Here is a 25,666-nt window from a genome sequence, read left to right as displayed (position 1 = left end):
CACCTCCAACCTCCTTCAGAAGACCATCAGATTCAGGTCTGAGGATCAGAATCTCATCATCCAAATTAGATCCAGAAGCAAATAAGTCTCCAAAGGTCCAGTTCCTTTGATATGGATCTTCTCAATCTGAATACCTATAAACTAAAGGTACACTTTTTCTATCATTCTCACAAACACCACAAATACCCAAGATATTAAAAAGAGGCAAGGCATGATACAAGGCATATGTCAGCCCCTGCTTCATGGCAATTTTGAAATTCAATCAGGAACATGTCTGTTCCTTAACTAAGACTTACTCATGCTCTCTGACTCACTGGTTCGTTCTCTGGGCTCTTGGGTCCACCCTCTGAGTTATTCTAGCCTATGTTTTCAGCTGAGTAGTTTTCTCAGTGTGTTTCTTGATCATGGAAGAGTAGAGACTCACATCTTTGCCTTTTTTGTGCTGTTTTTGAATCTTTCAGTCTACAGTTTTCATTCCTTCAGAAAACTGGTGGGTTTCTGTCAGTCAGTTTGTCTTCCATAACAATATATCTGAGACTTTGTAATTGGTAAACAATAAACATTTATTTCTTACAATTCTAGAGGTTGGAAAGTATAAGATCAAGTTGTAGCAGGTTTGATGTCTGGTGAGGGCGACACTCTCCGCTTCAAGATGGCGTCTTGTTGCTGCATTCTCACATGGTGAGGGACAGAAGGACAAAAAGGGATGAATGCTGTGCCCTCACTTGGTGGGAGAACAGAAGAGAGCTAACCTGCTCCCTTAAGCTCTTCTATAAGTGTTTTAATCCCATCCATGAAGGCTTCACCCTCATGATTTAATCACCTCCTAAAAGCCCTGCCTCTTAATACTATCACATCAGCCATTAAGTTTCAACATATGAATTTAGGGGAACACAGTCAAGCCATAGTAGTTTCTTATGTATCCATTTATAACATTTATTTAATTAAACAAACAGCCACAGTCACAAATATCTTAATTCATAAGTGCTTCTCAACTTTGGGTTTCTTGTCGGGCTACTGTGAGACAATGCCCTTAAGAGTCTCAGAAACACAGCTGGGTGTGGTGGCTCATGCTTGTAATTCCAGCACTTTGGGAGATCAAGGCAGGTGGATCACTTGAGATCAGGAGTTTGAGACAAGGCTGGGCAACTTGGCAAAACCCTGTCTCTACTAAAAATACAAAAATTTGCTGGACATGGTGGCAGGCACCTGTAATCCCAGCTACTAGGGAGGCTGAGGCAGAAGAATCACTTGAACCCAGGAGGCGGAGGTTTCAGGGAGCCAAGATGGCACCCCTGCACTCCAGCCTGGGTGACAGAGCAAGAATCCGTCTCAAAAAAAGAGTCTTAGAAACACAATAGTTTAATGAAGAGGGCCCATGAGACACATTCTTAAGATTCTTAGAGACCTTTTTGTTTAACTAAGAGGATCTATAAGGCATGAGACAAGGTCATCTGGTGGTGCTCATTTGGGTGACCTGTAGGATTCAGATGGCTTCACTTGCTTGTTGGTGCATTGGTGGAGATTGCTGGAACGCTAGGCTTAGTTGGGACTATTGTCCCAAGTGCCTACATATGAGCTCTCCATCATGGAAGCTTCAGAGTGGCCAAATTTCTTTTTTCTTTTTTCTTTTCTCTCTCTCTTTTTTTAGTTCTTATAAGAAAATATGAAGAAAAATTTAAAATTTTTTTTATTTGTTTATTTCATTAGGTTTTTGGGAACAAGTGGTATTTGGTTACATGATTAAGTTCTTTAGTGGTGATTTCTGAGATTTAGGTGCACCCATCACCCAAACAGTGTAAACTGTACCCAGTGTGTAGTCTTTTATCCCTCGCCACTCCCCACCCTTTCCCCTGAGTTCCCAAAGTCCAATGTATCATTCTTATGCCTTTGTATCCTCATAGCTTAGCTCCCACATATGAGTGAGAACATACAATGTTTGGTTTTCCATTCCTGAGTTATTTCACCTAGAATAATAGTCTCCAGTTTATTCCAGGTTGCTGTGGAAAAAGTGACCAGATTTCTTGCATGGCAGCTTAGAGTTTCCAGAGAAGGCATTCCAGGAAACATAGCAGAAGATGCATAGTCTTTCATAATCTAATCTCACAAGTCACATGGTGTCAATTCTACTGTTACTCTCAATGGCAGGAGTGTCAAAGAATATGAAGACATACTTAAAACTACCAGAGCAGTCTATAGGGAGAGCCTTCCAGAGAAAGGGACCTGTAAACAGAGACTTGAAAAGAACAGGAATTGGGTGAAGGAATAGGGTGGATGGGGAAGGATGTTCAACGCAAAGATGAAGGCAGAAGTAAAGCATAGACCATGAAAGATTGAAAAGGCCTTGTGGAGTTGTAGTATATGAGACCGCAGTGGAGGTATAAGCAGCAGCCATATGGAAAAGAGTTACCAGATTTGCTCTCAGATATGGACAAGAGGGGACTTTACTCTGGGCTGCACACTTTAAAGAGCCCTCCTAGATACTCATTCATCCATGGCTCTCTCCCTGATGAGGAGTCCTATACTAGAGTCAAGAAGACTTGGCCACCTAGAAATGATGCCCCTTTCTAGACTAGGACCCTGAAATAACCGGGACCCTGAAATCCCCTTGGCCAGTGACTGCACAAACCTGGGATGTCACCAAGAGGTAGCTATTTTGGAGGATAGCAGATAAATGTTGGACATGACAGCTGGGGTGTCCTTGTGCTGGTGTACAAGGCCCTCTGCAGTGTTAGGTAAAGAGATAGGAGATAAGGCAAGAGCTCCAGGTCTCCCAGTACCACAGTGTTCTGGCCTGGAAGTCTGAGGAGCTCAAGAATTCTAAATTTGAACCAGGCCTTCTAAGCTCTTATACATTTATATTTGTCAAGGCATTCAGGTAGAGCATATTTTAAGAACAGTTTGATAGGTTGATTTATAACCTTACATATGGCATTTGGGCTCTATTTGTACTATTATCCTGGGACCTTCGAGAGGCCTGAAGATTGTTTACACCAAACTAAGTAGTTTATATTATATCTTGAGGGCAATGTGGAATATTAAAAGATTTCAGTCAAACAAGTGTTATTGGTTTACTGATATTTCACAAGAACCCAGAAGGGAACTCTTCATATTGCAGATACACAGTAAATATTTTTGAGTGAATGAATTATCATTTGAATTTTAGAAAGATCACTCTGGTGCAGTGTGGGGAATGTTTTGGAGAAAAACAGGATTGGAATTGAAGAGACTAGTTAGAAGGCTCTAGAAGTAACTCAAAGTAAGAGGTGTTGATGTCCCTAACCCAGTTGTGGATATTAGGATGAATAGAATTGGAAAAAACACACACATCTACAGTTGTGTTTGTCACACTATGTTATAATATTTTTCCTATGGGCCCATCTCTCCTAACAACTAGGACATCCTTGAGAATAAGCCATTACTTTCTCACCACATTATTCTCAATGCCTAAAATTGGCATATGGTAGCCATTTGAAAAAGATTTATTGAATTAACTGATTAATGCACGAAAGGATTATAATTTGTAATTCTCACAAAGACTTTATGAGATTTCTTTATTTGGTCAAGAAAACTAAGTCTTGGAGAGATTAAATAATTTGGAATAAAATCTGAGCATCCACATGGTCCACAAAACCCAACATGATCTGGGCTGTCCAACATCACCTATGCAACATTCACTCTCATTCACTCCATTCCAGCCACACTTACTCTATTTTTCCTTATCCAATGGCCATCTCACGTTTTTGGCACTTGTTTTATTTCCTCTGCTCTTTCCTTCAGCAATTTGCTTTCCCTGACCATTTTCACATCTTGGCTCAAATGTCACCTTTCCAGAAAGGTCTTCCCAGGCTACTCAGTACAAGACGGATCCTTCTAAACAAGAGTCAGAGTGAATCACAGACCATCCTATTACCTTATTTTACTTTCTTCATAGCTACTACACTATATCAAATGACCTTGCTTATGATGTATGATGTATTTATTGTTAGCCTTTCTTTCCCACAAGAAAATAAGCTCTTTGAGGGCAGGACTTTGCCCATCTCTTTAGGAACTGAAACACCACCTGACACATAATAGACAATCGGTAGGTGTTTAGCATCCATTAATGACTGGATGAATAAATGAATGAATGAATGAGTGATCTTGAGAACTTCATAAGGTATGGAGGCAAGATCTGAACACAGCATCATCTGACTACAGAGTCCTTGCTTCTGCCCATGCATCTCATGCAGCTTCATGAAATCCCATAATTGCAGGACCATCAGTCTTATTCACCACTATATTTCCAGCTCTAGTGTGTGGCATATGATAGGTGCTTAATGATATTTTGTGGATGAATTAAATATGAATTAACATGACTATCTTAAAGAACCTGCCTCATTACTTTATAGTCACATGGTAAATAGGATTACTATTACCTTGACCAGGACACCAGAACATAATAGGGTTTTATGATGGTTGATGAAATACACAAGAGTATGATTCTAACTGTCCCAACACTATCAAGTCACATTATTGGGAGACACATTAGAAACTCTTATAATTGTCCAGGTAAGAGATGATGAGAATCTGAACTAGGACTGTAGCACAGGGGATGACAAGCAGGAGCTACGGATTCAAGAAAGTGTTAGGAGTAAAACAGGCTGGGCTAGCGGATTTACTGAGTGTGGCGTGTGGGGAAAAAAAGTAGCCCTCAAGTTTCATACTGAGTGTGCAAGCCGGATTACAATGAGTTGATGGGTAGCTACATTCTGGAACATGGAATGAGTAAGATGGGGTGGAAATCAGAGTATAATTTGGGGATTCAAGGAAGTGTCAGCATTGAATGGGAGATAGTAGAGCATATTTGTAAATTTCTTAGAATCAGATGGGAGTTAGAGCAAGAAGATACAAGAAAGAGAGATGGAGCAAGGCCCATAGATGCTTTGAAACTGTTTAATAGCCCCTGTGTGTATCTAAATGCGTGTATGGTGTTTATCCAGGAGAAATGGTTTTTAAAATAAGGTTGCTCATGTCTTGCCTTTCCTAGGCTGCAAAGAGCACATAACTAACAGGTGATATAGAATTTGAAGTTTAAAGACCAAGTCTACTCTAGGAGTTACTGTTCCAAATGTTTTTCTCAAGGAGATAAATTTCTGAATTAGAAATAATGTAGGTTGGGCTCGGTGGCTCACACCTGTAATTCCAACACCTTGGGAGGCCAAGATGGAAGAATTTCCTGAGGCCAGGAGTTTAAGACCAGACTGGGCCACAGTGAGATCCCCTCTCTACACAAATAAAAATAAAAATAAATATTTACTGGGTATGATGGTGCACACACCTGTAGTCCTAGCTACCAGAAAGGCTGAGACAGAAAGATTGCTTGAGCCCAGGAGTTCAAGGCTGCAGTAAGCTAGGCGCAACTGCACACCTGCCTGGGTGACAGAGCAGGACTCTGTCTTCAAAAGAAAAAAATGGAAAAGAATAATGCCATATTAAAGAGAAAGTATGATTCTTTGAAAAACTTTTATTTCATTTTAAGAAGTTCTTGGCAATATTAAAGTATCTGATCTATCTTAATCGTACTATGAACATTAATCACCACATACCTTCTTGCATGTGTGTGTGTGTGTGTGTGTGTGTGTGTGTGTGTGTGTACAATCTCGAGAATCATAACAACATTTTGGCCAAAGACTGACTGCATAAATGATGGTGGCCCCATAAGATTATAATGGAGTTGCAACATTCCTAGCACCTAAGGACACTGTACCTTTAGTAAGATCATAGCAGAAGGCATTACTCATGTGTTTGTGGTGATGCTCATGTAAACAAACTTACTGTGTTGCTAGTCATATAAAAGCAGAACACATACAGTTATGTATAGCATAGAACACTTGATAAGGGTAATAAACTATGTTACTGGTTAATGTATTTGCTATACTGTAATTTTAATTATTATTTTAGAGTACACTACTTCTACTTACAAAAAATTTAAAAAGTTAACTGTGAAATGGGTGTTATCATGTTATTGTTATCATGGAGATGACAGCTTCATGCATGTTAGCCCCCCTAGAGACCACCCAATGGAACAAGATGTGGAGGTGGAAGACAGTGATGTCATTTTTAATCCTGATCCTCTGTGGGCCTACGCTCATGTGTGTGTTTGTATCTTAGTTTTTAACAAAATCTTTTAAAAGTTAAAAAAAATAGAAAAAAGCTTATAGAAAAGGATATGAAAAGAAAATATTTTGTACAACTACATAATATATATGCTTTAAGTGTTATTACCAAAGGGTCAGATTTAAAAAAAAATTTTAAGTTTATAAAGCAAAGAAGTCACAGTAATCTAAGGTTAATTTATTATTGAAAAAATAAATTTTAAAATATGATACATATACATCATGGAATACAATGCAGCCATAAAAAATAACAAGATCAAGTCCTTTGCAGGAACATGGATGGAGTTGGAGGCCATTATCCTTAGCAAGCTAATGCAGGAAGAGTAAGCCACATACCACATGTCCTCACTTATAAGTGAGAGTTAAATGATGAGAACATACAGACACAGAGAGGGGAACAATAGACACTGGGGCCTACCTGAGGGTGGAGGATGGGAGGAGGAAGAGGAGCAGAGAAAATAAAATAATTATTGGGTACTAGGCTTAGTACCTGGGTGACTAAATAATCTGTAAAAACAAAACAAAACAAAACAAATCCATGACACGAGTTTACCTGTAAAACAAATCTGCATGTGTAGCCCTGAACCTAAAATAAAAGTTAAAAGAGAAAATTTAAAAATAAATTTAGTATAGCCTAACTGGACAGTGTTTATAAAATCTGCAGTAGTGTACAGTAATGTCCTAGATCTTCATATTCGCTCACTACTTGTTCACTGACTCACCCAGGGCAACTTCCAGTCCTGCAAACTCCATTCATGATAAGTACCCTATATAAGTATATCGTTTTTGAATATTTTATACTATATTGTTATTGAAACTTTTCTATATGTTTAGATACACAAATACTATTGTGTTACAATTGCCTGTAGTACTCAGCACAGTAACATACTGTACAGGTTTGTAGCCTAGGAACAATAGGTTATACTATGTAGCCTCGCTGTGTAGTAGGCTGTACTATCTAGGTTTGTGTAAGCACCCTCTATGATGTTCACACAATGATGAAATCACCTAACAATGCATTTCTCAGAACGTGTCCCTGTTGTTAAGGAACACATGACTATAGAAAGATGATAGATAGATAGATAGATAGATAGATAGATAGATAGATAGATAGATAGATGATAGATAGAAAATAGATAAATGAATGAACCTATCTGAAATAAAAGGACTGTAAATTAGTGTAGTTTATTAATTGGTTTACTCCTCTAGACACAGAACAGGGTAGGCAGGCACAGAAGCAGAGCTCCTCCAAGCCCATCAGCGGTCTTTCCTGGGCACGTGGCTAAGGCAGCTTGGAGCCACATCACATGCCTTTCTCCTGAACTTTCACAGGAGATTAGCTTTTGCTTCTTGGATAACTGAATAAGTGGAAAGAAAAGATGTTTGTAACTAACACCAAATAAAAGTCTGTTTGTTCTCAAGACACTGAGTGTGTTGTTCAACCCAGTGAGTTCATCTATGCATTTTCTTGGACCCTGCAAGGGTCATAACGGCAGCAGGGTGACAAGCCACTTGGTTCAAGTCATGCCCATTCAGGCTGCCCCCAGGGCAGTACTAACTTAGACAGTTGCTTTTTTCCTTCTCTGGGTTTAAAAAAAAAGACTCAGAAGAAGGTATATATGCATCTTGCTTCTTTGCTCACTTGTTCTCTCTCTCTCTCTCTCTCTCTCTCTCTCTCTCTCTCTCTGTCTCCTGACACTGCCTTTGGGACAGGGATGGCCTCAGCCTTCCTCACTCTCAATACTAACTTTTCTTTCTTATTTTGACGTTGGGGCCCAGGGGCAGTGCTGCTGGTAGAGATGAGTCCAGCTTGAAAACAGACAGTCCTCCAGCCCCACCCTCCTGGAACTCAGCTCTCCCAATACCATGGGAAAATGGGGAGAGAAATAAGAGTGTCAAGGAGCCACATCTAATCTACGTACTCAGGAGTCAGGAATTCTAATCCTTGATTCAATCTGATTGCCGCTGAGGGTCAAAACTGTGTAAGTACTTTAAGGTGAGGCCCAGTTATGGGGAGTTCTTATCCTAATAAGGCCCAGAACAGCATACGACCAATTAGATGAGAAAAAAGAAATCTCTCTTAATCAGTCATGTGTGCAAAGATTAATGTCCAAGGAAAAGTACTTCCATTTTATTTATAGACTCTAAAACTGGAAACAATCCAAAATATCTACAATATGGAATTGATTAGATAAACGCGTGGAACATACCTAGAGTGAATTTATGCAATCATTTAAAATCATGTAGTATTGAATATTTAACAATATAGGAAAATTGTCAACATAAGAACATGTAGTTACTAATCCCAAATTATAGAAAATGTGCAATTGTTTGCAAAAAAAAAAAGAGGAATATATGTTAAGAGTTTTTTTTTTCTATTTGATTTTAAAATTACTATTTCGAATGTTCAGCAATAAGCCTGTCTAATTTTATAAGCAGAAAATAATACTATGTAAAATAAATCAATCATTTCTGATTATGGTGGTTCATATGAAAAAGAACAAAGTGTAGGGGACTATTCTTCTCTAACTTCTTGGAAACCAAGTAAATCAAACGATCAACAAGGATTTACTATGGGAAACTGAGACACTGACAAAAAACGATTTGCATGGATTTGCATGGCAAGAACAGAAGGCTCACTTTCTCTTCAAGTCAGGATCTATTTCTAGAAGAATGTCTGGCATTAGTATTTAATGCCCTAGTGTTACCGGAAGTCAATCTATTATGCTTTCTCTTTTTGTGGTATTTGCATTTAAGTCTCATCTCCAGTAAGAACATAAAGGCCCTATCATTTGTTAATAAACTTCAGACATTGGTAAGTATATGGAAGGTGTGTGTAACTGGTTTTATAATGACAGCATTAGATCCAGATTCAGAATCCTGGACCTTGAGCCACTGCTTTGCTAGCTTACTAAATTATCTGAACTTCAGTTGCCTCATCAGTAAGACGTGAAAGAAGTGGTGATATCTAAAATAAAAGAGTATGGGCAGAACTTTTCTAGGCAAAGATGGGGAGAAGACAGTCCCAGGAGAACTGAAAAAATATGTTCTAAGGCCTACAAATAACAATGGATAAATACATAAATTTAATGGAAATTAAGTCTTTTTTTTTTTTTTTTTTTTTTTTTTTTTTTTTTTTTTTTTTTTTGAGACAGAGTCTCGCTCTGTCGCCCAGGCTGGAGTGCAGTGGCGCCATCTCGGCTCACTGCAAACTCCACCTCCCGGGTTCACGCCATTCTCCTGCCTCAGCCTCCCGAGTAGCTGGGACTACAGGCGCCCACCACCACACCCGAAAATTAAGTAGTTTTAACGCGATTAAGCACATTTATCCAAACTGTACTAGAACACATTTACCCAAACTGTACTACTTAGTAAAGCACTAATGTTATAAGACTTTGTGTTAGGTTATAATACACTCCAAATTTTAATTGATGACATATAAAAATGCAAAATGTTTATTTGTCAAAATTTGCTATTGATGGGTAGTGGAAAGAGCCTGTGAATACACTGAATAATGTATCCGAAGATATCTTGGTATTTCAGATTCTAAAAGAAAAGATAAGCAACATTTTTTTAAGTTTCTTGTCATCCTGAATCATTTTCCTTACTTTTGCTGCTTCCAACTGCCCAGAGTTAGATGATGCATGGGCCATGACCATTTTACAGCATTGCTTTGTGGCCAGATACAACTGCACACATAAAAACACAAGGAAGATGTGGCATGGGGGCCATGTTTTAGGCTTTTTGTGGCCAGGAAACTCAATATAAAGCAACAGTGGGTTGTGACAATGGTGTGGTAGAAGGGTAATATATAGGAGTAAGAGTTCCCGGTCTCACTCTATTTTGGGGTGGTGGCACTACCCAGATACTGTATTCAGCTGTGGGTATCACACTGTGAGAAGACTATTGAGAATCTGGAACCTGTTCACCATCAGGATGTAGAGAAGACAGTCTCAGAAGTAATGATGAAGCAGCAGGGCAGCTTATTTGGAGGAGAGGAACATAACAAGACAGGATAGCTGTCTTCAAATAGAAAAGCAACAGTCATTTGAAAAGAAGCACATTTACTCTCTGTGGCTGTGAAGTGTCACAGAGAACCACAAGAGAAACACTAATGAAAAAAATTTCAGCTCAGTTAAAAGGATCACTTTATAATCATGAGATCTGGACAGAGATGGAATAAGTTATTTATAAGGGATGAGCTCTCTATTATTGTGTAAGCAGATAATGGATGACCGATACCAAGATCCAATACTAACCTATAGGATATAGGTCTTCCTATACTAAGATTCAATAAGATCTTAGTGTCTTAGGTGATAGTATAGAAAAAATTCTAGTATCATATGAATAGTTAGACTGTACAATAGTCTAATTAGTCCAATACAGTTGTCACTAGCCACAAGTACTGTTGAGCACGTGAAATATACTTGATCTAATGTGAGCTACGCTGTATATGTAAACTACAGACCAGATTTAATAATTCTTTATGTAGATTCATGTTGAAATAATATTTGGAATGTATTTGAGTTAAATAAAATATACTATTAAAATTAGTTTCACTTGTTTCTTTTTATTTGTTTAATGTGGTTGCTAGAAACTTTAAAACTACATATGTGGCTGGCCAGAATGGAGACCATTATTCCCAGCTTGCCTCAAGTTAAAAAATCACTTCCCACATGCACAGTCTTGAGATAGAGCTTTTATTAGGCTTTTCCATACTCCCTGGGGCAGGTTATGGGCCTACAGGAAACCCAGACCATGAAACCCGGTAGCCTGGGCCTTGCACCAAACCTGACTATAAACCATGACGGGGAACAAACTGTGCTGAACTCAGAAACAAGCCCAAAGAGATCAAAAGCCTTCAATTTCTTAAAATACTCAGCTGAAATACGACCAAGAAATGCCTTTGGATTGGAATTGAACCTACCTACATATTTCCTAAAGCTAGTGAACAACCGTGTCACACTGAGCCAACATTAATTGGATTTGGGACCTTGCTTGCCACCAAGTAGAAAATATTTACCAATCCTGTGTATTTTGGCTTCTGGCATAGAGACTGCTTTTATAGCAAAATGAGTAAAGTCAGCACTCTTTTCTACTAAGCAAGTATAAATGGGTGTTCACCGTTCACAAGTAGGCGGAACTGCCATATCCACATTGAGACAACCTGAACAGATGGGGTGACCTTTTAACATGCTGTCAGACCGTGAGGCCAAAGATCTCAAGGCTGAAGAGTATGTCTCTGGAGTCAGAAGAACCTGTGCTTAAGCTGCTGCATTTCCTGCTGACTGCTGTAGAACCCAATGCAAGTTGTATAATTCTTCTAAAGCTTCAGTCTCTGCATCTATAAAGTAGACATAACACCCACTACTTCATAACTTCATATAGGCATTGTGAGGAGTTAATGATTATATGTGTGTATATATGACAGTTAGTATTATGTCTTCTCATCATCCTCATTCTCATCCTCACCATTGTCCCCAGTTAGACTATGAGCTCCTTAAGGTCAGGGCAGACCTTCATTCAGTCATCATTCAACAACTGTCTATTGAGAGTTGGCTGTGTATCAGTTCTGTCCTTGATGCTGGACATATGGAAGGGACAAGACCAGCAAAGCCTCTTAGTTGTCAGGGTTTATATTTTACTGGAAAATCATACATTAACTAGTCTGCAAATAAATACATAATTTCAGCAATAATAAGTGGTAAGAAGGAAGACAGAGCAGCATAAGGGAGCAGGGGAGGATGTGGAGGAGGATGAGGGATAGCTTCAAGGATGCCAGGGTGGCTTCTCTGCACAGAGATTTGAATGAAGTGAGGAAGAAAATATGGAGAAGGTCTGAAGGAAGCATGTTGCAGAAAAGGAAGGAGCAAGTGCATAGGGGGAAAGAGCTTGCTGCTTTGAAGAATAGCAAGAATGAACAGAGTTGATGAAACAAACTGGGCAAAGTGGGAGATGTGATCAAACGGTTGGTTTCGGCAAGATGGAAATCACTGGTGACCCTGACCAGAGCATTTCTAATAGAGTTAAGGGATATAAATGTGACTGGTGTCAGTTAAAGGGAATGTGGGAGGGAAGGAGTTAGAGACACTTATACCATATTACATAATACCCAGTTTTGGAGAGCTTTGTTATAAACAGAGGCAGAGAAATGGGTCAATAGCTAAAATGAGAGCTACTGAAGCGAGTTGTCTGTGATTGAGAATGATTCTATAGAGAAGGAGAAACTGTCTCTGCAGGAGAGAGAGGGAATAACTTCAGGACAGCTACAGGAGCAAAGTCCTGGAGATGATGAAAGAGGACAGGAGCCAGTTCATAGGGAGAGAGCCTGGCGCCTGGTAGCAGCAGGAACTGTTTCTGTATCCAACAGAAAAAAATAGGCAGAATATGTGGGTTTGAATGCAGGCAAGGTTGTCAGTTGGTGGTGAGTAGATGAGAGAGGTTTGATGGCTTCCATTCTCTTAGGAGCTAAGGGGGGCTAAGAGGGAGGAAGGAGTTGTGGAGGTCACAGTTGCCATCTTACCCCTTGCGTCGAAAGTGGTGCCTATGCAAAGGCTCTCAGAAGTCTTGTTGACTATCCAAAAGAGTTTCAGCCATATGACCTACAGGAAGAGAAAACACCCACTTCCCTTCCAGCTTTATTCCCACCTTTCTCCTGCCTTTTTATTCTCTCCTGCACCTGCTGAGCTTAGCTCATGCAGTTGTCATTTCAGCTCAGGTCAACAAGCACATAAGTGCTTGTTCCATGACATGCCTGTGCTGGGTATGGCCATATGGAGTTGAATCCATTGACATGTTGATGCCCTGCTGAGGCCACCCTCTTGTCTAGCTGTCTAAAAAGTAAGCTAAATGTTACAGTCCTGAAGATGCACGCTTTGGTGAGAGTCCTAATGAGGGTGCCCTAGCCATTTGAATTATCACTGAAGAATTTTCCTGACCTGAGTCTCCATCCCCCTCCAAGTGTCTCTGCCCTTGTCTTCTCCAGCCATCTTAATTGTCCCTCACTTTTAATGCCCTTCTCAGATCCCACCTCCCCAATCAAAAGTGATCTCTCACCATCCTGACATTTTAAAGGACACGTCATGGTGCCTTGTCCAGCTGCCCAGTACCAAGTCTTTCCCTTAGAGGAGATGTCACTGGTATATGCAATTTCCCTCCAAGCCAGAACTGTGAATAGGAAGGTTCAGAGCTCTCCTTGCAGCTACCAGCTCAGGAGAGTGTCACTGCTGTGGGGGAAGGGTTACAGTGGGACATGAGGGGAGGGGCCAGGGTTAGGATCCCATCCAGATTCTTCTTGTGCGGCTCTGTGGAGCTCTGCTGAGTGCTCAAGTTTCATTTAAGATGCTTGAATAAAGAACTGGAGCTGCTGTCCTGTGGGGAGGCCGTGGGCAAGGCAAACATGCTGTCTGGCACATTCACTTAAGGGAGAACAAGGGTGAGGGTTGTACGACTGTTTTGCAGGATAAATCACCAAATCACTTGCTTGTTTTCAAGTAAGTAAAACAGGCCAGAGGCTTTGCAGAGGGTCCTGAAGCCCAGGGAGCATCATTAAAAGAGCTCTGGTATGTGTTTAGCTCAAGCCATGGCAAATATTTGCTGTGTTCCCTTACGGCTATAATTTTTAAAACATGCTTGGAAAGGTCCACGCACATCCATACAATGCCATTGACAAGGGCGCATGGGTTCTTCCTGCCTCTTACCCCATGTAAGAAAGGCAGTTTGGTCTGAGCATGCTAGGGAAGATTATTTCCTCCCTTATTCATCTTTTTCTCTACTCCTTTGTCTTCTCCTACCTGACGAAAGAAATGCCTCAGAAGAGACCAACAGGCTTGAAAGGTTAAAAATAAAAATAATATGGAAAATTTTTTTCTGAGTCCAGTTCATTTTGAGATTAGACTAAAGATATAGACATTTGGTGTGCTGACTTTACTGGCATGATAGCCCAGGGCTGGGGGCCAAGGGTGAGCTCATGCAGTAATTTTTTTACCTACACAAGACTGCAGCTAAAAGCAAAATGCAATCCAAATCACTTCACTAAATAGGCTATGAGAGTGTGAGGCTGAGCCAGTCTTTCTTTAAAGCTATAATTGCTTCTCCACCCGACACCCTTTCTCCTCATCCAAAGGCATAGGATAAGGAATTTCCATGCCATTCCCGAAACACTTCAGATGACAAAATATTTTAAGTGGTGGAAACATGACAAAACTGTCCAATGGACATGAAGGTAAATATGTAAATTATAAAATCCACTTCTATTTTGTTCTGAAACAACATAAAAATGACACATTTCTTATCCAGATAGAAACTAAAAACCACCACTGCTGCAACATTCAAGTAATCTGCAGTAAACACTTGGATCTCCCTGAATATGTAAAAAGCCCCACTCAGGTGTACTAATTCCCAACCAGGATAGAAAGGAGTAGATTATACTACCTGCTTCATACTGCAGTCTCCATACTGAAAGTTGACATGCCTCTGTGATGTAAGTATCCAGAAAAATGGGAACATAAAGTGAAAGTTAAATTTTTTTTTCATATTCCTTTCCGCAGAAAGCCTTTGGTTGTCCTAAAATGTGTGGCTTTGTTTCTCATGCTTCTCACAACCACCTTTCTGTAGCTTGAATAAATACTTTTGTTTTCTGAGACATCTCCTGAGGGGCCTGGAAATATAAGAACCTGAGAATTTAAGTTTGGGTACCTGGCATGTAAGAGGCACACCATAAATGACTGTCGGACGATGAATGCATGAATGCGTGACTTGATCATCTTGGATATTTTAAGATAATGACTACCTAAAATCATATAAAGGTTGCTCTCCCTGAGATAGAATACAAAATAAAAATAAAAAATAATATAAAGGTAATCATAGCAGTATCCATTCTTAGATGCCAGATCAATTCTAGACTATGAAGAGCAACATAGAAGTGTGTCCGTAGTATGGGGAGTAACATAGAGGATGCCCTGCCATCCCACACACTGTCTTTTGGTGTCTTTTTAAGAGTCTCAACACACCTCCAAGCATTGACCTGGCTTAACATGCCCAGTTTTCTGTTCTTAGGGGCCACATCTGAGGTCTGGTGGGAGTCAAACTTTCAGAAGAATTAAGTTTCCAATCAACATCTCAGTCGAAAAGCCTGGAGCTTCCCTTTCATAGTGTCATGGTCTTCCCAAGTGTCTATCATAGTTTCCATTTTATCCACTGAGGCAGAGAGATGCTTGGCTGACTCTATCTCTGCTCTAGGGCTATGCCTTTCAGGAAGAAGGATAAAGCCTTGGCTACCCACCTCTGCCCTCACCCTATAAGATCTTGATTCCCATTGGTGGAAGGAAATGCAGACCATTTTCCCTGTTGAACAGCCCTGGGGCTCTTGGCTCGGTTCCTGCACTGTCCATTCATGATGAACAAGAAAGGTCTCAGGAAGCCTGCTTGACAAAGTTAACTCTGTGGATTCTCTCTTTCTCTTACCTTAATAATTCCTCGAGTTATTTCAAAGCTTCCTAGGTTGCTTTAAAAAAATAAATAAATAAAACTTATCTAGTCCAGTTGAAAACCATAACCAATTCACTCACTGTCTCTTCCTCATATCTCCTCCATGAGTTGGGCTTGAGGAACTGGAGTGGAAAGCAAGCCTGCTTATTCCTGTTTTTTCCTACTCTGTTTCCTTAGAGATTGGGGGAAAGGGTGGTTAATATCTGGTTCCAGGACACCTTCCTAGTTCTCTTTTCACAGTCTAAGGTCTATGGTGTTTGAGGCTGCTTGTGAGAGCAAGGAAAATGGAGCCCCTGGTGGTGGTCCCTGCCTGATGGATGAATTATTTCACTCATACTGACCATGCGGCTGGCATCCTCTGTGTGGCGCAAACATTTACGCTTGGCCCCTGGAGGGTACATGTATCTACTCCTTAAAGGGTCTGGTAGGTCTCCCCACAGCCCAGTTTCCTCACACAATTCAGGTCTATGCATTGTTCTAATCAGGGAAGAGTCCCATAAAGGCAGAAACTAGTTCTGAACACATCACCATTGTGAGCTGTGGAATATAGTAGGTGAGACAATTAGCGCTGTAGTTAGAGAGAGAGGTTCGTTGCATTTTCACCACTTACTTAACAACTCTGAGCCTCACTTTTTCCATCTATAAATCGGGAAAAATGATGTTTATGGAGTTATAATGAAAAGGACCACGGGCTTGTGAAGTTTCCCTACCTGGGTTCAAATCCCAGATCCAGTGGTTAGTTCCTACAAGTGTAATATTAGGTAGAGCTTTTCTTTGAGACTGCTTTTTCATCTGTAACACGAAAATAGTATTTTTAACTCCCTTGTAGGGAAGACATAAGAATTAAATGGGTAACAATATGGAATGTTATCTGGAACATATGTGAGACAGGGCTGTGTCTGTTATTGTTATTAAATATGCACAAAAAGTGCTTAGCTTGAAGCCTGCTAGCTATAATTGTAGAGCTGAGAAGGGAATATCAAGTCATAGGCCCCTGCACTAAGGTTGGTATTAACATAGAATATGCCTCTCCTTACTCCCTTGCTTGGCTTTAAACATTTTCTTGGCCCTTGCCAATGTTCTTTCCACCATATTCATGCCTCTTTGGATTTGTCAGCTTCCTCAGGTCTGCCTGAGAACTCAAGAGCCTGCACAAGTCCAGGCAGTGCTATTTCTGCCTTGGGAGCCAACCCCATCCACCTCCGGCTGAGTTACCTCCCCGCGGAAATAATCCACTGTTTGCCCAGAGGGCAGAGCTCTGTTTATCCCATAGTCAGACTCTAAAGGCTTCCACTCAGCAGATTTCCTCTCTGTCTGAGAGCTCAGGCCCAGTCAGTCATTGGTATTTCTGCATCATCCCCCATGTGGGATCAGACACACATCTTAGGCAACTGATTTGTCAGCAGCCAGTCTTGTACTTTGAGTTGTTTTTCTAGTGTGGATATAAATTAATACCTCTTCACCCACATTCTCAAATTCAGACTTCCTTATGACCAAGAGGCCTAATAGCCTCTTCATTGTCTGAACCATGCCTGCCAGTCCTGCCTTATCTCTCCTGAACTCCAGTCAAAACTGATTACAGATACAGAAGGCACCATACACCCCATACTCCAGGGCTTCACAAATGCTTCCCCTCCCTCTGCACGGAACCTCCCTCCCTGCCATTACTTCCACCCATGGTGAGCTTCTGTTTATCTTTCAGAATCCAGTTGAGCTTGTATTCAGTCTTTTAGAACTTACACGCTCTGGGACCACTTCAGACTGTTGTCTTTTATTGCTTTCCCAGTTGGGTAAGGCACTCCTCCTTGACTCTCCCCTACATTGTGGCTTATGCCTATTACTATGTTTTGTTTAAGTTATATTTTGTCTTTCCCACCAGACTGTGAATTCTTTACAGGCAGTTATTTATGTTATGTAACTCTGTATCCCTACTACAGAGTCTGTAGCAATACACTTGTATAGAGTTGGTATTAAACAACAACAAAAAATTGAACCCTGAATGAATTTTCAAGATGGCTGCCTAGGGTAGTAGCTCTGCTGGCTTGTATCTCAAAGAACAAAAAATAAATAAGAATAATAAAAGAAAATGATCTCTACCATAGAACTCACTAATGTACACTGGATACCCAGGGAAAACAAAGTGAGCTCTCCAGCCATAGAGAAGGCTCTGTGAAGAGATACAGAGACCATCATATCATGTCATTCTTTCTTCTTTTTGATGTTCCAGGATTCCTTCTTTTATCATTTCTATTCCGTGTATATAACTTTCTTTAGCCATTCTTTTAGGGTATGTCTGCTTGTGATAAATTCTATTTGTTTTCCTTCATCTGAGAATGCCTTGATTTCTTCTTCATTTCTGAAGGATGTTTTCCCTAGATATAGAATTCTGTTTTAAAATTTTTCTTTTGGCACTTAAAAAAAGTTTTATCACTTTCTTTTCAACTTCATGATTTCTGAAGAGAAATTCTCTGGCATTTTAATTGCTTTTCCCCTGAAGGCAATGTCTCATTTTTCTCTGGTTGCTTTCAAGATGTTTTCTTTGTATTTAGTTTTCAGAAGTTTGACTATAATGTGTCTTGGCATGGATACCTTTGGGTTTATCTTGTTTGGATTTCACTCAGCTTCTTGAATCTGTAGGATTAGGAATATATTTTAGCTAAATTTGAGGAAATTTCAGTCATTATGTCTTTGACCTTTTTTTTCAGGCTTACATTCTTTCTCTCTTCTTCTGAGACTTCAAGGATATCAGTGTTAGATATTCAGTTATAGTCTTTATGTCCCTGGGACTCTATTTGTTTTTGTGTAATTTATTTTCCCTGTGGTTCAGTTTGAGTAATTAATGCCATTGTTCTATCCAAAAATTCACTGATTCATCTTTCTGTCCTCTTCATTCTACTATTAAACCCATTCACTGAAGGTATTTTTTAAGTTTTAAAATTTTAGTTCTATAATTTTACTTGATTCTTCTTTATGTCTTTTATATAATTGCTTCTACTTCGTTTTCATTATTTTATGCATGTTTGTAATTGGTCTTTCAATAATTTTATGATAGTTGTTTTAAAATCCTTGTTAAATAATCCCACATCTGTGTCTTCTTGGTGTTTGCATCTGTATCTGTTGATTGTCCTTTTTTATTCAAGGTGTAGTTTTCCTGGTTATTGGTATAGTAAGTGATTTTTTCAGTTAAAATCTAGACCTTTTGGGAGCTATGTCACGAGACTCTGAATCTTTTTTTAAATCTTCTATTTTAACAGGCTTCCTCAGACACAGTGCTAGTGCAGTATGTAGTTCAAGTAAGCACAAAAGCAAATTTACAGCTTTAAGTGCTTGACTAGAATATGATATCTAAAATCAATAAACTAAATTTTTGCCTTAGGAAGTTAGAAAATGGAGAGCAAATAAATAGAAGAAAATAAATATTAAAGATAAGAATGGAAAACAAACACTATAGAAAATTAACAAAGCCAAAAGCTATTCTTTAAAAAAATCAGTAAAACTGTCAAACACCTAGGTAGACAAGAAGAGAAAGAAAGAAAGAGACAGAGAGAAAGGAAAGAAGGAAGGAAGGAAGGAAGGAAGGAAGGAAGGAAGGAAGGAAGGAAGGAAGGAAGGAAAATGGAATCATCATTACAGATCTGACAGATATTAGAAGAATAGTAAGATAATGCTATAAACAATATTAGGCCAAAAAGGTGACAATTTAGATGAAACAGATAAATTTCTTTGAAGACACAATTTATCTAAACTGACAACTAAAAGAAAAAATCTGAATAGTGATATATCTATTAAAGAAATTGAATTCATCAAAATATTCCAAAATAAAATTTCTGGTTCTAGATAGTTTCATTAGTAAATTAATTATATTAAAATATAAGAAATAAATAACACCAATACTACTCAAACTTTTTCAGGAAATAAAGGATAAGAAAACAGTATTCAAATTATTTTATGAGGCCAGTATAATCCTAATATTAAAAACTGACAAATAAATTATGCCATAAAAGGAAATCTAAAATCGAAATTCCTCATGAATATAAACAAAAAACTATTAACAAAATAATAGAAAATCAAATCCAACAATGTATAAGAAAGTCAATATATAATGACCAAGTTTATTTTAATAAAGCAAGGCTAGCTTAATACTCAGAGAATTTATTCAATATAATTCACTATAGTAACAGAATGTAAGACACAACTCATACAATCTTTTCAATAGTTGCTAAAAAACATTGACAAAAATTTAATATCAAATCATAGTAATAAAAAAAGTAGTGAACAGAATAGCAAGAAATTTCCTCAAACTGACAAAGATATCTACAAATTACTTATAGTTAACATCATATATAATGACAAACTGAATACTTTCCACCTATACTTGTGAATAAGGCAAAGATCTATGCTTTCACAATTTCTATTCAATATTGTCTTGGTGATCCTAGCCATTGCAGTAATAAAAGAAAAGTAAATAAAAACCCTCTACAATTCAGTAATTAGTACACAAACTACCTGAAAAAAGTATCTGAAAAAAGGCAAAAGATTTGCATAGACACCCAAAGAAAATACATTAACAGCAAATCTACACAGTAAGACATGCTCAGTATAGCTAAGGTCAGACCTGGGCTTCAGTCCTGACTCTGTCACTTGCTTCCCATGTGATCTTGGACAGATTTGCCCATTTGCCCTCCTATGCCTCAATTTCCTCACAAATAAATTATCAACATTAATAGAACCTACTTCTTAGGATTCGGTGAAGGACTAAACTTAGAGTTTGAATTATATGAAGTGCTCAGAAAATGCCTATCCCATAGTAAGTTGGTTATAGTTATTGTAATTATGTGGCCCTCCTTGCCTGGAGATTTCACCTGGGAGAACTTCTCACAATAGTGCCTTTCCTATGATGACACACATTGTACTTTCTAACCTCCTATCCTAGGAAAGAGGAAGGCGATGGACTGGATGGGGCTGAGGGGCTTGGCCAGCTTGAGTCTTGACATGCTATTTTGAGCATTACATGAAATAATCCTTGTAAAGTGCTTAGCTGTGTGCTTGGCACTCAGGCCATACTCAATAAATGTTAATTAGTGCAGATTTTCTTCCAGATGCCTAGCACAGGACTGGGTTTATAGATTGTGCTGTAAAATTATTGCTGAAGAAATACATGGTATTTAAACTTAAACATCAATGCACAGGAGATTATGTCTCTGGCTCTCTTGCTACAGCAACTAGTAGGACCCCTAAGAGCACCCCCACCAATTCACTCGATGCTTAATAGATATTTTTTAGTTTCCTCTGAAGAGGAATAAGAAGAGAATATTAGTCGATTGTAGCCACTTGGCTGCAAATTTTCCACAGGAGCTGAGGTTAGAGGTTCAGTGGCAGTAACACTAAATGTTTCAGGCTTTCTTAGAAAACCACAATTACATTGATTACACACTGTCAGTGGAACATTCACTGGAAGTCACACCCCTGCGAGGGACTGAGTGGTGGTGAGCTTTCTTTAATCTGTCCAAAAAGTCTCCCCAGGTTTCTCTCATCCGAAACTGGCAATTGAGAAAGTGCAGCCCAGGGTTAGGGGGCTGTCTGTGACTACAGAACGCAGTGAAGCTAAGAGGCCCATAAGGGGATTAAATCTATGACCTGCTCCTCATTAGCACAATGTCCTAGCTGAATGGGAAATAATGCAGACTCCTTGAGTGTTAGCAAATACTGACCTACTTAGATATGAGGATAAAAGCACACATTTTCCCTCTGACATCAGCACAATCTGTCCTGGGAACTGAAAGGACAGAGAAAGCCCTTTTACAGGGAATTTCTGGGTCAATAACTCTCATCTCATGCTCCTACAGTAATTACTGGATTATGTTCCCCAATTATTCTCCCATCCAATAACTGCCTCTCTGCCTATCCATCCATGTTCCAACAAGTATTAGACAACATGTCAGGCGATTTGAGGCTCCTATGACGTCAGTCATCTTCATACAACTAGATCCCCCTGCCTAGTGCATTTTCATCTCCCACCCACCCCACCATCCCCACTACCTTCACCACCACAGCCTCTGCTCCTGTCCTCCACTCATCTGGTCAACATGTGCTCATTTCTCCTGTCCCAGCAAGCTGTCCTGGAAGCCTTCAGGAATTCTGACGCCTGGATACAGATCCATCCATGTACACTTCTGCACATAGTACTCTCCAATCACAGTACTTACTGCATTGTACTTCCACGGTCTATGTTCTCTCTCCCCAATTCCCAACACTGTAAGTGCCTAATACAAGGACTATGTCTGATGCAGAGGTGAATCCTATCTACTCTGTGCCTTGCCTAAAGTAGGAATTCAATAAATATTTGTTGAATTAACGGATGATGAAAGGAAATTCCAATTTTCCTCTTATATATTAAACTTCCTATGTGATGTTAAATAATATTTGAAAATATTAAATAGTGCTTAAATTCAACCATCCTTAAGGGCACCCTTAAGTCCTGATATTTGCTGAAATAGGATGAAAAACTGTTTTAGAATCACACAGGTCTGAATTTAAATTCCTAGGTGATCATTAACTACCTGTGTTTCAACTTTTCTAAATGAGAATAATAATACTCACCTCGCAGAGTTATTCTACCTGAGAAGGTAGGATAAGATAAAATACATGAAGTTCCTACTACTCAAAAACATTAGTATGTTACCTCTTTCTATTCTCTAATTAATGAGCTTTCTCCTGAATTTCTGTCTGCTTTATTCATTGTACACTAAATACTACATTTTAATACACACACACTCTTTCAAGTTAACATATATTAATATGTTTACATATAGACACATATGCTCTTTCCATTAACTTATAAAATATACGTATGTGTGTATATGTGAATGTGTGTGGTGTGTGTGTAGATATATATCAAGATATATAGATAGATTTGCTTTTGTATACTTTTTTCAATTAACTTGGAAGAGTGTATGTATATGTGTGTGTGGTGTGTGCTTGTGTGTGTATGTGTGTGTGTGGTGTGTGTGTTCCTCTAGCATATCTGTTTATATATTAAACTTTGTAATAGACTTTCCAGGCTTATTGTGAGAGCATTCAGGAGATAATGTAGAAAAACACGTGAGCTCCCTATACATAGTAGGCAATCATTTCATATGTTTTCCTTCTCCTTCTTTCCTTTCTTTTTTTCTTCCTTCCTTGCTTTTTATTCCTCTTAGCAGACTTATTCTCTAAATATTAATTGATTGATTAAGGGATTATATCCTTTATTCAAATTATATCCCAGTTTACCTGGCACAGAGAGGGCACCTGTGTTGGTCCATTTGGGCTGCTTTAACAAAATACCATAAACTGAGTGGCTTATAAACAACAGAAATTTATTTCTCACAGTTCTGGATGCTAGAAGTCTGAAATCAGGGTGACAACAAGGTTGAGTTCTGATAAGGGTCGTCTTCCAGATTTGGCTGCCTATTTCTTGCTGTGTCCTCACATGGTGGAGGTAGTGAATGGTCTCATTCTGGCTCTTTCATAAAGACGCTCATGCCATTCATGAGGGCTTTGCCTCGATGACCTAACAACTTCCCAAAGGTCCCACCTCCTAACACTACTACCTTGGGAGTTAGGATTTCAACGTATACATTTTGGTGGGACACAAACATTCAGACCATATCAACAGTCAGCGAACAACTTATCAAATGTTTGTAGAGTAAAAACAAATAATAAAGTATTATTTTCATTGTATCATCATTACGGATATCCACTACATTTTTAAGGATCAAAACAGCTTCTGAACAATGCGAATTCTCCTACAGTCTTTAGTCAACAATAACGACAAATATTTCCCTTCTTTAAGGAGATTTGAGGATGAGGTCCTCTACTTCTCAATGAATAATCAGTGGAGCAAAGGAGGTCTTCTTTACAAGATAAACTTTATTTTGGAAATAATATTCTTATAAGAACAACATTTTTATATCTGGGGAAGACGCTTTGGTAATAACATACAAGGTATGTTCAGATAATCAGATAGTCTCTGAGTTCTCTTTTAGGGAAAGATGGGTCTTTGCTAAGAATAACGCTATCCTGTCGACAATGCAACTTCTAAAAGGTGAGTTTAAGCTTGAGGGTGTTCCACATTGATTTTATAAATACAGATAAAAGCATTCATATTCTGAACAAATAAATTACACTTTATACAGAATAAAGAGGGACTGATAAAATCAAATCACAAAACCCAGTTGTCTTTTATGGAGCGGTGTGGGGGGGGGTGGGGAATAAGAATATACACTAGAGAGAAGTGTTATGTGGGGCTAGGAAGGAAGGAATAAAGTAGGGATGGTAAAACATTTTGGCTTTGGGAATTCTTCCAAATTAAATTGGTATTTTTATCAAACTAATATCTACACATAAAAGCAAAATGTTAAAAATACTCAACAATATAATAAAGGACAGAATAATAAAATAATACATAATAAACACAATAAACATAATAAAAAAGAGCTCTAGACCTCTTCATTCATAAGAAGCAATCACTTTCACCTTTTCCAGCTTTTTCTTTAACAGCTTTTAAAACCTGGTATTAACCCTCACATTTCTAAGCAATATGCTTAAATGGAGACATTTCTACTTCCACAAAATTATTCTTTTTTTTAAAAAACTATATATTTCTAATAGAAAATAAATGCAGATGTACAAAATCTAGACAAAAGATTGGAAATGAGCTAGACATTTAGCCTAGTTCGACTAGTTAAACAAACTATATGACTAGTTCGTTTCCATCTTTTGCTCTCACAAAAACACATTGCAATCAGTATTCTTATGTATATATCACTGTGCATATATTCAAATATATCAGTAGGATATATTTTTGAAAATAGAATTTGTGTCAAAATTATGTGCATTTTATATTTAGTAGTTACTGTCAAATTGTCATCCATTGAGGTTCTATCAATTACAATTCCATTAGAAATATTAGAACAATCTTTTCTCTACAATCTTGTCTACAGATTGTTATCACATTTTTTGATAATGGTCAATTGCCAAAATGTTATCGTGGGTTTAATTTGTATTTTTCCTGTTATCTGAAGAGTTTAGCATACTTTCATATGCTTCGAAGTCATTTATAGTTACTTTTCTATGAACTATTTATTCATAGATCTGATTCTTTTGAGGATTTTAGCTTTCCTTAAGGGAAAGAGAAATTTACACATATGGAGAGTATCACTTTGTGATAAAATTACAATGTTTTATTCTTTTTTAACTTTTGTTTTCATCTAAAATGTTTTAATATAAACTTGTCATCCCTTTCTTCTAAAACTTCTACACTTTGATTCTGCTATGTATTAACTTATCAATTTTGACATTTTTTTTTTCTGACACGTGATCTCACTCCATCGCCCAAGCTAAAGTGCAGTGGCATGGATCATAGATCACTGCAGACTGCAGCCTCAAGCTCCTGGGCTCAAGCAATCCTCCCACCTCAGCCTCCTGAGTGGCTGGGACTACTAGGCCAGGCCACCAGGTCTAGATAATCTTTTATGTTTTTTGTAGAGATGGGTTTCTCCATGTTGCCCAGGCTGGTCTCGAGCTTCCTGAGCCTAAGTGATCTGCCTGCCTCGGCCTCACAAAGTCCTGGGTTGACAGACATGCACACTGAGCCTGGCTGCTAGGATATACAATTCTAAGTGGGAAATTATTTTGACTCAGACTTTTGATGCTTCCTCCATTATTAGAATAATACTGCTGTTGAGAAGACTGGTGCTATTTTGATTACTATATCAATACATATGATAGTTTTTTCTGAAGACTTTTAAGATATTTTTATATCTGGGGTTCTAGAGAATGTGCCTTGTCTGGGTCTTTTTTTCCATTCACTGTATGAGGTACTTAGTAGGTCCTTTCTTTCTGGAGACATCAGTTCTTGGAAATTTTCTTATTTTTTTAAATAATATTCTTCTTTCCATTTTCTTTGTTCTTTCTCCTGAAACTACTGAAGGTTGAAAGACCTCCTGAATTTAAAACTGAAAAAAAATTTAAATTTT

This window comes from Rhinopithecus bieti, unplaced genomic scaffold (assembly GCF_001698545.2).
Source record: "Rhinopithecus bieti isolate Rb0 unplaced genomic scaffold, ASM169854v2 scaffold_12653, whole genome shotgun sequence".
Lineage (NCBI taxonomy): Eukaryota > Metazoa > Chordata > Mammalia > Primates > Cercopithecidae > Rhinopithecus > Rhinopithecus bieti.
The sequence above is the reverse complement of the archived record's forward strand: the minus strand, read 5'-3'. Positions refer to the sequence as shown.